The following is a 15825-nucleotide window of genomic DNA, read 5'->3' as shown; positions in this document are numbered from 1 at the left end:
CCTGTTTATTCTATTTCGGTAATAATATAAATGATATAGTTTCTCAAGCTCAATGTGATTTAGATGTTTTGCATAAATGGTTCAATCAAAATCTTTTAACTATTAACGTTTCCAAAACTTGTTACATTGTATTTAAAACTAAAAATAAAAGGATTGCACCGCATGTTCAATTAACTATTGACAATTTTCCAATTGAGCAGAAAAACAGTGAAAAATATTTAGGATTACGAATAGACAATCACTTAACTTTCAAATATCAAGTAGACTACATTAGTAAAAAACTTTCCTCTTTAATTGGGTCATTAACAAATATTTCAAAATGCATACCTAAAAAAATAAAGTATAACATCTACAATTCGCTAGTAAAATCGCATTTATTGTACTTAATAGAAATATGGGGTAATACTGGAAAAACAAAACTGCAAGAACTTCAAAGAAAACAAAATAAAATTATTAAAATACTTTTTAGATATCCACCTTTGACATCAACAACTAAACTTTACAAAGAAACAAACATTATGAACCTACGACAACTTTATGTATATAATTCTTGTATTCTCATTAGAAAAATTATTAATAAATCGATACATTCAGAATTGACATTTTTAAAACAAAGCAATAAACGTAGCACCCGTAGACCAAGCTTATTAGTCCTCCCAAAAATTAGAACCAAATTTGCAAAAAAAAATATTACTTTCGATGGAGCACAACTTTATAACAAATTACCATCTTATATAAAAAATGTAAGCTCAGTTAGCGAGTTCAAGTCTCAACTCTCAAAATATATTTTAGAGAATACCCACTTTTGTAGCAATTAAAATACACACAGCTATTTTACTATATTTTATTCGGTTAACGAAGTATCTATAAGGCGAATATATTTTTTGTTATTGTTATATTTATCATACTGTTCTCATGTAAGTGAATCTGTCTTTTTGAGAATAAATTCTTAAACCTCAAGATAGAACACAAATCATAAATGTTGCAAAACAAAAATTGGGTGGGAAGTGGCAAAAATTTAATAGCCTACTGGCTGCAGTAAATAGTATAAGTAAATAAAAAGTAAAAGTAAATCCGCCACTGTTCTTTTAGATTGTAAATACTTAACTATTAATACTCGTTGTTTACATTTTCTATTTATTTAAAAAAGAGCTGAACAACATATGAAATGAATGTAAGTTATTGTTTTTGGTTTATAAAACAAGTGTTGCCTCAATTGATCGTATGAATATCGATATAATTAAAACATTTCATCTTGACGTGTAAGCATTTAAATAATTTAAAACATTATATCAGCATTCTATAACGTATTGCTTTTGAAATGAACATCGGTATGTATTTTGTATGAACGTTATGTGATACAATTCTAGACTCGTCCTTATTACATTTTTTTTTTCATAAAAATAAATTCATAAAGAAGACGCTGACTGAAGCTGGTTTTAAAATAACATTATAAAATATGAACACTTCTTATTCATAATTTAATATATATTTTAAAGGAAGTTCAAATAACGACCTTGACATTTTGATCAGACAATAATCGCCAGTTTTGTTATTTTTATCTGTTTACTTTTAAAATGTGATCGACAAGAATGTAAGCGTAGGTTCTTTACGGGTTATTAAACATTTAAAATACTTTGTATCGGACGAAGTGTCTATCTTTTGCTTTTGAATTATTTTTGTCACTTTTATTTGTGCCCTAACCTTTTTAACGCCATCTTTTGACAGACACTGAAACTACGTAGTCATATTTTGCGAAAGCGCGTCCTCTAGTGATTATGTAAGATATTATTATTGTAAGTTGTTTGAGAAATGTATATTTAAGACTTAAATAAGAAACTCATTATTATTACAGACTTGAATCTGATTAAATAAAATGTCTAAGCTGCAAAATTCATATTGTACGTTTCTGATTTAAAATGTAATAAAAATCAGTTAAGGCTAATTGTTATTGTGATTGTTATTGTAAAAAACTACTCGAATAAATTATTTATATATCGCCAATAATTCTTCAACTTCAGTCCAATTACATCAAGATTTAAACAACTATGGACACATCAAAGACTATGAGATAAATTATGCAAAAGTTTTATACCTACACTCATAAAACCTTATTATTTAGTTTCATTGTAAATATAAACAACATCTAAAATAAGGTGGTATGTTATGTTGTTATTAAAAACTAGCAATAACATATTTATTATGTAACTTAAATTTGTGAGAAAAAAGTAAAATATTAAAAATTATTTAAATGTTAGTTCTATTTATGTATTAGGATTTGATTGATTTCACATTTTATGCAAGCATTGAATTATCCATAGAATCCTCAAAGAACGCTTCTTTATAAATGCATGCTGGTATTCGTGTTACGTAAGGGCACGACCGGGTTCGAGAGAGCGCGCTTTTTTGTGTATATGGAAATTAGAATTAGGTGGATAAACAGCACTGACAAATAATTATACCTTTAATATATATTGTTAATTTATAAATAGTTTAAAATACTGTCATTCTTTTTGTTTCACAGAAATAGTACAACATTATTAGTCAATGCAAATATTTTATTTAAGCCAGAATGTGGCCAAGCGACTAGCTAGTCACTACTGTTGTCGTTATATACCTGTTCTTACTAATGTATACTTTAAAGGGTAATTGATAGTAAAATGCAGGAATGATTTCCTATTGACAAGCTTTATTTAATTGTACGTAGTTAACCTAATACCATCACGCTGCCCGTCAGAAGTATTACGATTTTATCCCATTACTTCTGCGACGATATAAAACGTCGCTCACCAATTTATCCACCAGTAATATGCAAGTTTATCATACGACACATACGCTGAATTTCTTTTAATAAACGTAATGTCTCTAATATAACCAGTGTTCCGAAAAGCCGTGAGTCATATATAATAGACAGATATATAATATGCTATCGATGATTTTTTTCGTTAGAAAGCCGAAGATCTACAATTATCTCACGTAACTTTGATGCATATATCATAGTTTTAACAGAGTTAAAAAAGCGCTTAAAGCGCTTGGACTGAAAAAGTATCTTTATTATACTTTACTTATTTTTATCAATATTTTATTTACTTTCTCTTAAGTGAACCCGAAAAACCAAACGTATGCATATTCCATAAGGATGAAAGAAATTTTTGCCACTTATGTCTTTAGAGTCGGACTACTACTTTCAAAGAAAGTTGAAATGGAATCATCCTAACGAAAATAATTGTTCCCAAATATTAGCTATGTTAACAAAAAACTATTTCAGTTTCTACAATTCTACTTTTATTTCAACCATTGTTATCTTAAAAGGCTGCTGAGCCGTTTACTTAACATCGTTAGTATGATAAAAATTACGACGATTAACGTGTCTGTCTGGTCTACGTAATAATCTTTTACGCGACGATCGCAGGCGCAGGCTCACCTACCTGGGAAGGCGGCGCGGCGCGGCGGCGACGGCGCCTGCGTCCCTTTCGCTCAAGGCTACACGCGCACACGCAATTATAACCCTTATCGCAACCCCGCGCGTTCTATACGTTGCGGAATTTCGCTTGCGCGGCGAACAACTTTTTTTGAACCGTGCCGGACAATCGAGTCTTGAACTAAAGAAATAGCAGTTTCATTCGCATTACAAATAAATATGTACCCGCTCTTTTTAACATATCGAATTGATTCGCTTCGTTCTCATTTTAGGTATATAACACAGGTTAGACAACACAATTAGAATATTACAATAGTAGAAAAAAAAAATCGCTATGCAACAATAACATGAAACCGAAACATAAACAAACCAATGCTGTCACTGTCAAAGCCTCGTGCGCGGGCTACGATATTTTCGTTTGCTTTCAAATATATTTTTATAAATGACTTACCTTCGATTAGAGTGTGGACTTCGTTCGTATTATCCAGATATTAGAGAGATTGACACTGTTTTGCTCGGAGAAGACGTGAGAGACGATTATTTAGCGTCGAATACTGGGTGGAATATAACGGGCTAGGCGTCGGCGCAGGTGACAGCGCGACGCAAGCGCCGCGGCGCGCGACGGCGACCCTGCGTAACTTGACCCCTCCGCCGTCCCCCTCCTCACCACCGCACCCCGCACCCCCACATCCTTATGCTCCGATCCAGAGTGCACGGCCGCGATCAGCGATGTCTTCATTGTATTAAATATTTCTTAAGCGTTTGCTTCGTGATTTATGGCAATTGTTGATGTTTCAGAATTTTAGCGAAATAGTCCCTAAATGTTAATATATGACATTTAGCCTTTAAAATTTCTTAATAATAATTAATATGTAGGTAGGGAAATAAGATAACAAGAACGATTTTTTTTATAAGATTATATAATACCAAAGTAGTTAGGTAAAATGTCGCGAGCTTAGCCTGGTTGTAACAGCTTTTAAGAAGGATAGACAATAAATTTAATTGTCTGTATCCCGTACTTTAAATACTTATTCATATATCATGTCCTGGCTCTAATTGTCAACTAAAATGAATTGTGTTTATAAATAGTTCCGTGTACTTGGTTACGACCCAAGAAAGAATACTAAGAATACTAGTCGCATTATAACGTGCTATTCGATTAAAAATTTTATCAGCTGAAACATTCTAATTCTTTACTGTATTGTGTTGGGATTCTGTCAAAGATTTGTCTGTATACTTTTTTGAGATCTGCATCATTTCCTCAGAAATTACAGAATTAAATATTCAGTAATAACTTTTTGAGCTTAGATACGTATCTATGCAATTATGTTTATTATTTTCTCTGTCTTTGTTAATCTAGAATGTATTTTATATATGTTTTTTAATATACAATTGAAAGGCAGTCCATGAAATGGACCAAGTTATGCCAGAAGATTTGGATTTATGATTGCAAATATATTGACTAAGGACTTCTTTTATCTTCTATAATATATAGATATATATATATATATATATATATATATATATATATATATATATATATATATATATATATATATATATATGCTTTTTTCTTAAAAAACAAGTCAAGTATAAATTTAACAAAAATAAATTATTTTCTAATCAAAATTTATGAGTTCATTAATATAAATTAATTGAATATTCCTACAGATAACATCATACGGGTCATTTATTACACAAAGGTATCAATCGTCAATATTTTAAGTGATACTTTTTTACTTTTAACAACATTCATATCCAGATCTGAATACTAAAGATGGATTGTTAGAAACTTACCCAGATTCCAAGTCTCTTCATCTCTCAGAAAAAAACACAGAAAACGCAGTAACCGGAGGCGTATTCCACATTTTGACTTGTGTGTATGAAAACTAAGGAATGATTGTTTCAATTATTATATGAATGATAAATAGTGTTATATAAAATAGTTATTGTTTGGAATGCAAATTGATCGGCGCGAAAGCAACGACCAATATTAAGGAGGTACTTACTCGTTTTAAAGATCATTTCAGATCAATTGCATAAATACTGATCTATTAAAGATGACGCTTTAGTTAGTGACAGAGTTTATATTAAAACAACACACACAAGCAATCAAACATTTTTTGTTTTGTTAAATAATTAATTCTCTTTTATTATTACAATTAAACAAAGTAAGTCATCATCCTCATCATCCTCCTGCCCTTTTCCCAATTTTATTTAGGGTCAGCGCAGCATGTCTTCTCCTTCCATACTTCTCTGTCAGACGTCATCTTACAAGTTACATTCTTCCTAACCATATCGTCTTTCACACAATCCTTCCATCGTTTTCTTGGTCGTCCTCTACCTCTATATCCATCCACATTCACGGTCAAGGCCTTCCTCATTAAACATTAAATTAAACAAAATAAGTAATAACCTTTAATATTCCAAAGGCAGATTGCTGAAGGCCGAGACGTCTTCATGATTTTTGAAGATAAGGCGTGTATTCATCACTAAGAGGCTACAGAGCGGTTTGTGAGGTACATATACTTACCAGATTTTCATCCGAGACATACAAATTTAAATACCAGACAACATTATATCGACAACAACGGACTTCTTGGTGGTAGGGCTTTGTGCAAGCCCGCCTGGGTAGGTACCACCCACTCATCATATATTGTACCGCTAAACAACAGTACGAAGTATTTTTGTGTTCCGGTGAGCCAGAGTAACTACAGGAACAAGGGACATAACATCTTAGTTCCCAAGGTTTGTGGCGCATTGACGATGTAAGGAATAGTTAATATTTCTTACAGCGTCATTGTCTATGGGTGATGGTGGCCATTTACCAACAGGCGGCAATATGTTCGTCCGCCAACGTATACCATAAAAATAAAGGATCACAATATACATTTAAAAGCATGAAAATTCTCTGATGTTACCCGGATTTGAACTCGGAATCATCTGTTAAGATTCAACGCTTGTAAGCACTGAGTCAGCGTGTCTATTAGAATTTTATTAATATTTTAATTAACATAAGTATATAACAACGTTACGAAACATATTCATGCACATAGATTACGTAAATAATACACCTTAGGAGGCGATAAATTGCAAAATAGTGTTACATGAAACAAATAAACAATCTTACAAAATCTACGAATCACGCTGAATAATAATAATTACGGGTTCATTACACGTAATAGGATACGTTTAAATATTATATAAATAAGCGTGTTGTTAAATATTAACATTAAGCAAATTAAGTAGATTACTTACAAGTCATTCTGTAATTGAATGTAATCTTGTCGCACTTACCTCTGTCAATTAGGGATGTGGGTAAACAACCGTTAATTCTGATCTCATTTGTATTAAATATAATGACCTATGTAATTCCGCATCATTATCGGCCTACGTGATACGATTATACAATACGTTTGACAACTTTTATACTTTATTATTACAACAGGGTTTAACATATAGTACAAAAAACGCTAAACACTTATGGTTAATAATCACATACTCGTATTAGAAAAAAAGCCACTTTTTTATTTGAATTTACGTCATGAAAACCTTAGAGACAAAAATTAAAGTATAAAACTAAAATAAATAAAAATTTTAACAAAAAGAATAACCGACTTAAAAAAACACTATTTTAAAACAAATGAATATCCACTAAAAAGTAATGAAATAATTGCGTATTCAACATATTTTTTAGTCCTCCTAAGTAAAATGAAATGAAAAATATTAGACTACTCAAAAGTCGATTTACGATTATATAAGTTAGTTATAGTTATTGTTATATTTGGAGTCGGTGTCTATGTCTATCCATATGTCTATTTCATATGGATACCATCATCAGAACTGGACTACATTAAAATGGGACCACACGGGAACTAGTAGCTTTCAAACTAAAAAAAAAAATCGGCCCACCCAGTAAAAACTCATAACTTTTTACTTCACGAAGTAACAAACATAAAAAAATACAGACGGATTAATAACCTCCTCCTTTTTGAAGTCGGTTGAAAAGAACTTCAATCGGTAAAAAAATATTATGACGATATACTTATCCACTTTAAACACATGGTATATAGAACATAAACACACACACACACACAAGTAAAATAAATATAAAAAGAGTTCTATAAAACCCTGCTGTACATATCCTACTTTGTAAATAAGAACAAACTTATGTTTACATTTGTTTGAATGGAAGAATGTTACATAATATTAAAACCTCCTTGTGTCTGTATTGACACTAGCTCATTCGTTCTTCAGAATACAATAACGTTATCCGCAGACGGTGAAATATCTAATAATAGATGACTTTAATAAGCAGATACTCAATGATATATTTAACGTTATTTTTAATTTTAATTTGCAAGTAAAATTACTTTGATTTGCTTTTATCCTTTCGGGAATTAATTGAAAAGACAATTAAATGTCTCCCATATTGTAACGAAAACGCACAAATTAAATATACTTACACTTATTGCGCCACTTATTACGAATTTGTATAATCCACAAATGTTGATAAAATATTCAATGCCTTGAAAGATATTGAAAATGTGATGTGATCTTAAAGACGCTGCCTATTCCAATTGTACCTATAAAGAAGTAAACAACAGTTACATAAATTACAATACTATCCCACTTACATATACACGTGAATTTACAAAGTTATAGTACAACACAACTTCAAATTCATTAAAACCGATTACTGCCGATTTATACAACCTATAGAAATAGCTACCTATCGCGCCATTCAACGCTATTCGTCGCTATAGATTCTCCCGTCAGTTCAACCCGAGAAAACAAGTGCATGTAAATCGATGAGTCAAATTGACGAATATTAAATTAGGTCATATGAATTTTTGTGTGAAAATCATATTCACATAATAATAAATATTGATAATCCGGATGAGATCGGCTTTACGAATTTTGCCGATGCTACATCTAAGCTGTGTCGTAGTCGGTAGTACCCGAAAAAGTTTGGAAGTATAGTACCGACTCGGTACTATACTTCCAAAGTTTTAACGACTTTTTCGACATTCAAGAATGTATTCGCGAATCCATTTCGAATATCTTAAATTAAGTATTCAAATTCCTGCCCAATGATGTCGTGTCTATTCAATGGCAATGTTTTTTAATTACTTTGTTTCACTACTTTTGTGGTTGGAATAGACTACACGTGTATAAGATACACAATTAATGCATATTTTGATGATTCAACCACGAGTGGTCTACATTTAATCGAAATTATTATTACGTCTTTCAAAATGTAAACGTAGAAAGTAGAAAAAGTTCTGTTTTTTTTTCACGAGTTGAATCTCATCACTACATAAGTATTATAAAACAAAGTACCCCCGATCGCATCTCTATGTCTGTATGTTTGCTCGCGATAAACTCCAAAACTACTGAACGGGTTTTCATGCGGTTTACACTACTACACACACTAAATTTATATACACTAAAATTATATTAATAAAGGTGACAATATAAAAAAAAATATTTCGATCAGTACTAAGCCGGTACGGGCTAGTTAGTCCTATAATTTAATCTATACATATAAAATAAAATTGGAGTGTCTATTTGTAATATTAAAATATCCTTGATTTACTTAATGCATATGTATATACAGACGGTACCTACAATCGACCTACATATACCAAAATAACATTTTTTACAACTTCTGTCTGTTTGTTCCGGCTTATATCTGAAACGGCTGGACCGATTTTGACGGGACGTTCACGGGCTCATTATTGATATAATAAGGATTAACTTCGGCTACAATTTTTTTGTTGTTAAATTCTAACGCGTACAAGGTCACGGGCACAACTAGTTCGAAATGAAAAATATTTATGATTTATAATTAAAACAGTTTTAGTTGCGCAAGTCATTTGTATCGGACATCGGTTTATTCTAGTTTTACAAGACAGGTTATCAAGTTTCATCATTTCACGTCTTTACTGACATAAAAGGCATTAGCGTCATGTTATGCGTTCCGTTATACGAAGTGAATTATAAAATAAAAAAAAAACCAGATTTGAAATATTAATAGGACAAACCAGGAAGTAGGTACTAATATAATAATACTTGGTGGTAGGGCTTTGTGCAAGCCCATCTGGGTAGGTACCACCCACTCATCAGTTATTCTACCGCCAAATAACAGTAACCAGTATTGTTGTGTTGCGGTTTGAAGGGTGAGTGATCCAGTGTAACTACAGACACAAGGGACATAACATCTTAGTTCCCAAGGCCGGTGGCACATTGACGATGTAAGGAATAGTTAATATTTCTTACAGCTTCATTGCCTATGGGTGATGGTGACCACTTACCAGCAGGTGGCCCATATGCTCGTTTTCCAACCTATACCATAAAAAAGGTATTAATAAATACCAAAAAAAACCAAATCGGCTTAAGTACAAGCGAAGTTATTGCTAATTATTTTATTGTATATTGCCGTTGTAGAATGTGCAATTAGGCCATGTGATGGCAAATGGTAGCCTTTGCCCACACAGCTTGACATTTCGTAAATAACCAAAGCTTGGTAGTAGAATATACGAAACTACGGCACAACTTAGATGTAGCATCGGCAAAATTCGTAAAACCGATCACATCCGAATGAAGTATCCGCTATCCCAAATTATCAATATTTAATTTTCATATGAATATGATCTTTACACAAACGTAATATAACTTGGAATATCATTTGACCTAATATTAGGTTGGGGAAAAAGTCTTTTCGCATATAGTATGTATGAACTTGTAATAAAATCTCTTTGGCTATACCATTGGTATCTGGCTGGTTTTGGTATCATTAAAAAGTTTTAATTTTAAAGAAGGCACTTCCAAATTCAAATTAGGTATTTGTGTGATTTTCATTTGTTTTTGTTGTTGTTAAAATGATTGAATCTAAAGAAGAAATTCGATACATTTTAAAATTTTACTATAATAAAGGTAAAAATGCAACTCAAGCCGCGAAAAAAAATTTGTGATGTTTATGGACCTAATGCAGTATCTGTGAGAGTAGCGCAAGTTTGGTTTAAGCGTTTTCAAGCCGGAAATTTTGATATCAAAGATGCATCTCGCTCTAGTCGCCCTGTTACGGACAAAATTGATGCCATTTTTGAAAAAGTGGAGCAAGATCGGCATATTTGTAGTTACGATGTAGCTGAAGAACTGGCAATTGACCACAAAACGGTTTTGACTCATTTGAATAAAGCTGGGTACACAAAAAAGCTCGATATATGGGTGCCTCATGAACTCACTGAAAGAAACCTAATGAACCGTGTACTGATTTGTGATTCTTTATTACGGCGTAATGAAACCGGCTATTTTTGAAGAAGCTGATAACTGGTGATGAAAAGTGGATCACACACGACAAGAACGTGCGAAAAAGATCGTGGTCAAAGGCCGGTCAAGCTTCACAGACTGTGGCAAAACCCGGATTAACTCGCAACAAGGTAATGCTGTGTGTATGGTGGGATTGGAAGGGCATCATTCATTATGAGCTGTTACCGCCCGGCAGGACCATCGATTCAGAACTGTATTGCGAACAATTGATGAGATTGAAGCAAGAAATTGAGAGAAAGCGGCCAGAATTGATCAACAGAAGGGGTGTGGTTTTTCACCATGACAACGCTAGACCTCACACATCTTTAGCCACTCAACAAAAATTACGAGAGTTTGGCTGGGAGGTATTAATGCATCCGCCGTATAGTCCTGACCTTGCACCTTCAGATTTTCATCTGTTTCGGTCTCTGCAGAATTCCTTAGGCAGTGTCAGGTTAACATCACGAGAGGACTGCCAAAACCACTTGTCGCAGTTTTTCGATCAGAAGCCCCAAAATTTTTACAGCAGTGGGATCATGTCACTACCAACAAGATGGCAAAAAGTTATGGAACAAAATGGCACCTACATACTTTAGTCAAATATAAATAAACTATAAAAAAAAACTTTTTGAATTTTCATATAAAATACGAAGAAACTTTTTCCCCAACCTATTATGTTCGTCAATTTGACACGTCGATTTACATGCACTTGCTTTCTCGGTTTGAACTGACGCGAGAATCTATAGCAACGAATAACGTCTAATGGTGAGCGCGATATGGTGCTATTTCTATTGGTCATGTAAATCGGCAGTAATCGGTTTTATTTTTATTTTATTGCATGTTCCGATGCTACATCTAATTTGTGTCGTACTATACTTATTTAGAAGGGCTAGCACAAAGCCGTACCGATAAAATACCAAAAAAGTAGATTTTATTGCATATTCTTTTAAAACAAAAAATAATCTTCATATGCAATAAAGTCATCTTGTATAAATTCCTAAAAATATTTATAAAAATTGATTATATAAATAGAAAAAAAAAATTAATCATAATATATATTAAAACAAAATGAAAATGTAATTAAAGAAGTCTCTAATTATAAATGAGAGAACACGCTTTTTATACAGGATTTATTCTTGTTTTCGATAATTCCACCACGAGTAATCGGAAAAATCCCGGTAATTGTAATTTTTCGCAAATTAAGTTACATTCATCAACAAGTTATTGTGCTATTTGTTTTTATAATTCATCCTGTGCTCAGAGCTCAGAGGTGAAGGCGAACATGGTGAGGAAGCCTGCATGCGTCTAATTTCATAGTAATTCTGCCACATGTGTATTCCATAAACCCGCATTGGAACAGCGTGGTTGAGTATGTTCCAAACCTCAAAATGAGAGGAGGCCTTAGACCAGCAGTGGGTAATTTACAGGCTGTTGTTGCTGTTGTTTGTTGTCATCAACAACTCAACATTAAAAATAATATCTTTGTTATGTGTAGGTATAATGTGAATGTAACGTCTATAATGTAATAGAAAAAAACTTTTACCCAGCTATTTTTAAACATTCGAGATATGAGGACAATGTGAGTTGCACCAGAGAAACGAAGATTTCCACTATTATGAACCACAAATACAAGCGTCCTGACACCCGTCTGTCAAAAAATAATTACTATCAACTTCGAGAAATAGTGAGATTTCCTTGATAGAAAATAATAATAAGCATAACGCTTTAGTCTGAAATTATGCCTATCCTGGATATGAATATATATTTGGAATTTGCTAAACCTCTTAAATGGAAGACTTATTCGTGATTTACTGATGGGGTGACTTCTTAAATAGAATATGATTGAAAGGGAATAGATAACCTGTTTTTTTAACTGCAGGTCGAGAGTTATGTTTATTATAATTCAAAGAAGTGTTTATATAATCTATAGACAAAATAAACTGGCCAAGTGCGAGTTGGACTCGGCTCGAAGTTTTTCGTATATATTATCAATAAAATCGGCAAAAAAATCATATGTGTTGTATAGGCCCCTTAAATATTTATGTTATTCTGTTTTTTAGTATATGTTGTTATAGCGACAACAGAAATACATCATTAGTAGGTACGTAATATATTCAAGTGTCTAACTATCATGATATTCAGCCTGGTGAAAGACGGACAGGATAGGGTTTTACCGTTTTAGGTACGGAACCCAAAAAACGAATAACTTTAGTACAAAATAATAAATGACATTGTTACCAGTATCAAAAGTGTATGGAAAAATCCACTCAATGGGTACTATGTAAGGCTTCAAAACATGATTCAAGATTTGAAGGCTTAAGTTAAAAACGTCTCTCAAAACAAGGGTTTCCTTTTAATACTGCAAAACAAAGTCCTTCCGTCGCGTCTGTACGCAATAAACTCATAAACCACTGAACGGATTTTTATACAGATTTCACCAATTGATGGATTGATTCACGAGGTATTTTTCAAGGTGTATAATAATAATATTTTGTGTGAGTTGGCTGAACTGAACTGAACTATGATGATAGAGTTGTTTGTTTGTAATATACTTACATATAAAATAAATCAAAAAAAGAAAGAACGAATTTAATATTTTTTATTGTATTTTCATATAAAAAACGAGTGGGTTCAAATGTTTATAAGACTCTGAAGGTAAGGTCTTCAAGAATTTTTATTGAATTTTAAAAATAAAAGAAGTGTTTTCGGTCACGTGATATTTGTTTGTGTGCGTATATTAAAAGCTGGAAGTTTTCCAATCCATAATAACTAAGTTGGAATAAAACTTTATAATGTTGCTTTCCGACAAAAAATGGTAATTGGTTTCAAACAATATCTCAGACAAATTATACGAGTATAGGTCAGAATATATGCGATAAAATCTTTATTTAGTAAATAATGTTTATACATGCGATTCTAAAAGAAACATTTAGAAGAACATCTGAGAAAAATCAGCGAAAGAAACGTTTACGCTTTATTGAAATATATTTGTGTTTTCAACTGCACTCAATTCGGTTTGAACAGAGAAATGTTTTACAATATCCTTCAAGACACAAATTGCCATAAAAGGTTTTTGGGATTGTACATAAAACCGTTATTTGCAGCTTAATATCCTAATATTCGAGTTTCTGAAATATTTGTCGTAACAAATTATCTTAATCTACTTTTCCTAATGCGTCATCAACTGCCTACCTACAATGACTAATCGTATAAACGTAAATTAATTCATTGTATTTTTGCTCATTGTTTCATTACTGGAGATTACTAACCTTTTTATATACTACACATACAGTGTGTTTAAAAAAAGAGATTTTTTAAAGGCAAGCAATTTCTTTTTTAACAAAATTATTAATTCTATATATGATATTTACAGTAGGTATATTGGCTTGTTGTATTTGTTGCTTGTTGATTATAGTCTAATTTCATAGAAATTCTGCCACATGTGAATTCCACCGACACGCATTGGAACAGCGTGGTAGAATATGTTACGAACCTTCTTCTCAAAGGGAGAGGAGGCCTTAGCCCAGCTGTGGGAATTTTACAGGCTATTGTTGTTATTCAATTGGATTCTAATTTTTAATATGGGCATTAAAATAATTGACTGTTTAGCTGTGACTGCCTGAATATACGCTACATTGGCAACACTAGCCAACGGAAGACATGTATGTTACAGAAATCTTTAGCGGCTTTTCACATTTACGCGGTACCGGTGTTAGATATTTTACGTGTAGGTTACCTACACGGCTTACGCGCGGTTATCGCCAATGGCAATCGAAGTAGACTGTCCGCCTCAGCGAAAACTTTGGGTTTGGCCTCTGCTTCCACATTGGTGTAATTTCGCTCAGAATTGGTCTTAACCTAATCGGTAAGAACGAAGTTGCGCTCACAAAAAGTTTATATATCTAATTTCATTTAAAACCGTTTACAAATATATGAAGATAGAGTACAAGTAGCCATGGTCTTTAGAGGGTGCAGACGTCGTAAAATAAAGAATAAAATAGTAAGATAAATATTTATTAAATGAAGATGTTGCCCGTGCTGTATGAGTCAATCATGACTGCAAATACGGTTGCCGCTTCGAAGCTGAACCGTTTATAATACTGACGCCGTACGATTATGGCGCGGTCGCCATGCCGAAGTTTGCACATTAGTATTTGGTAAAGACACTTACTTAAATGCACTTACTAGCAACCAGTCCCAGCTTCTGATGAGAGGAATAAAATTCTTAATAAAACGTTTAAATAAATGTAGTGATCAAAGACCTTACTCTTGGGTATGGTCTGGTAGATTTATATTAATTAATTATTGCAATTTGTCCCCGGATTTTTAAGGTACGTACACTGGGTTTTTGAGTGGCTATGGCGTCCGACTGTTATTAATTGAAATATTGCTGGGTGCTGTACCTGTGGGACCGAATCCTTTGACATATATTTGTTATTGAATGAGTTCAAATCGTGGGCGTAACTTAGCTGTAGGTACTTACTGGGTGTTATATTTCATTTACACATCTTATTTTGGAAAAAGTATTTTTAATAAGATAAAAAAATCTTTATACTAGATCTTTATTTAAATTGGTTCAGTAAGTTATTTAAAAAGGCGACAGACAGACAGAGTTACTTCTTCATTTATAATATAAGTATTCTTTAGTCGTAATCGTAACTGCTCACACGATGATCATTTTTTTGCAGTTATTGCCTCTTGAGAGATGTTTAAATTTTAGAAAATTAATGCTGTAATCATCATACCTAAGTGTGTGATTTTTAAAGATAGCAGATACATTGGAAATTTGATACATCAGTAGAACTATTGTAAAGCAGTTTCAATAACATAGGCTATTTTTTTTTATATTTCTGGAATCGTCTTAAAAAGAAAATATAGCAAGTTTTATTGTTATTTTCAATATTATTTATGTAATAATATCATAGAAATAATAGACCACTGCGAATGCCATCTATAATATTATGTACATTAATCAATCTCATATAAATTAATATTTAATAATAAGCGCACTAGATGGCGCTTTTTAAACAAAATAAAATTTAAAGAAAATATTATGGGAATCTATGTTATAGACCCATGTCCAAAAAATG

This window comes from Vanessa cardui, chromosome Z (assembly GCF_905220365.1).
Source record: "Vanessa cardui chromosome Z, ilVanCard2.1, whole genome shotgun sequence".
NCBI lineage: Eukaryota > Metazoa > Arthropoda > Insecta > Lepidoptera > Nymphalidae > Vanessa > Vanessa cardui.
Note: the sequence above shows the minus strand (reverse complement) of the source record.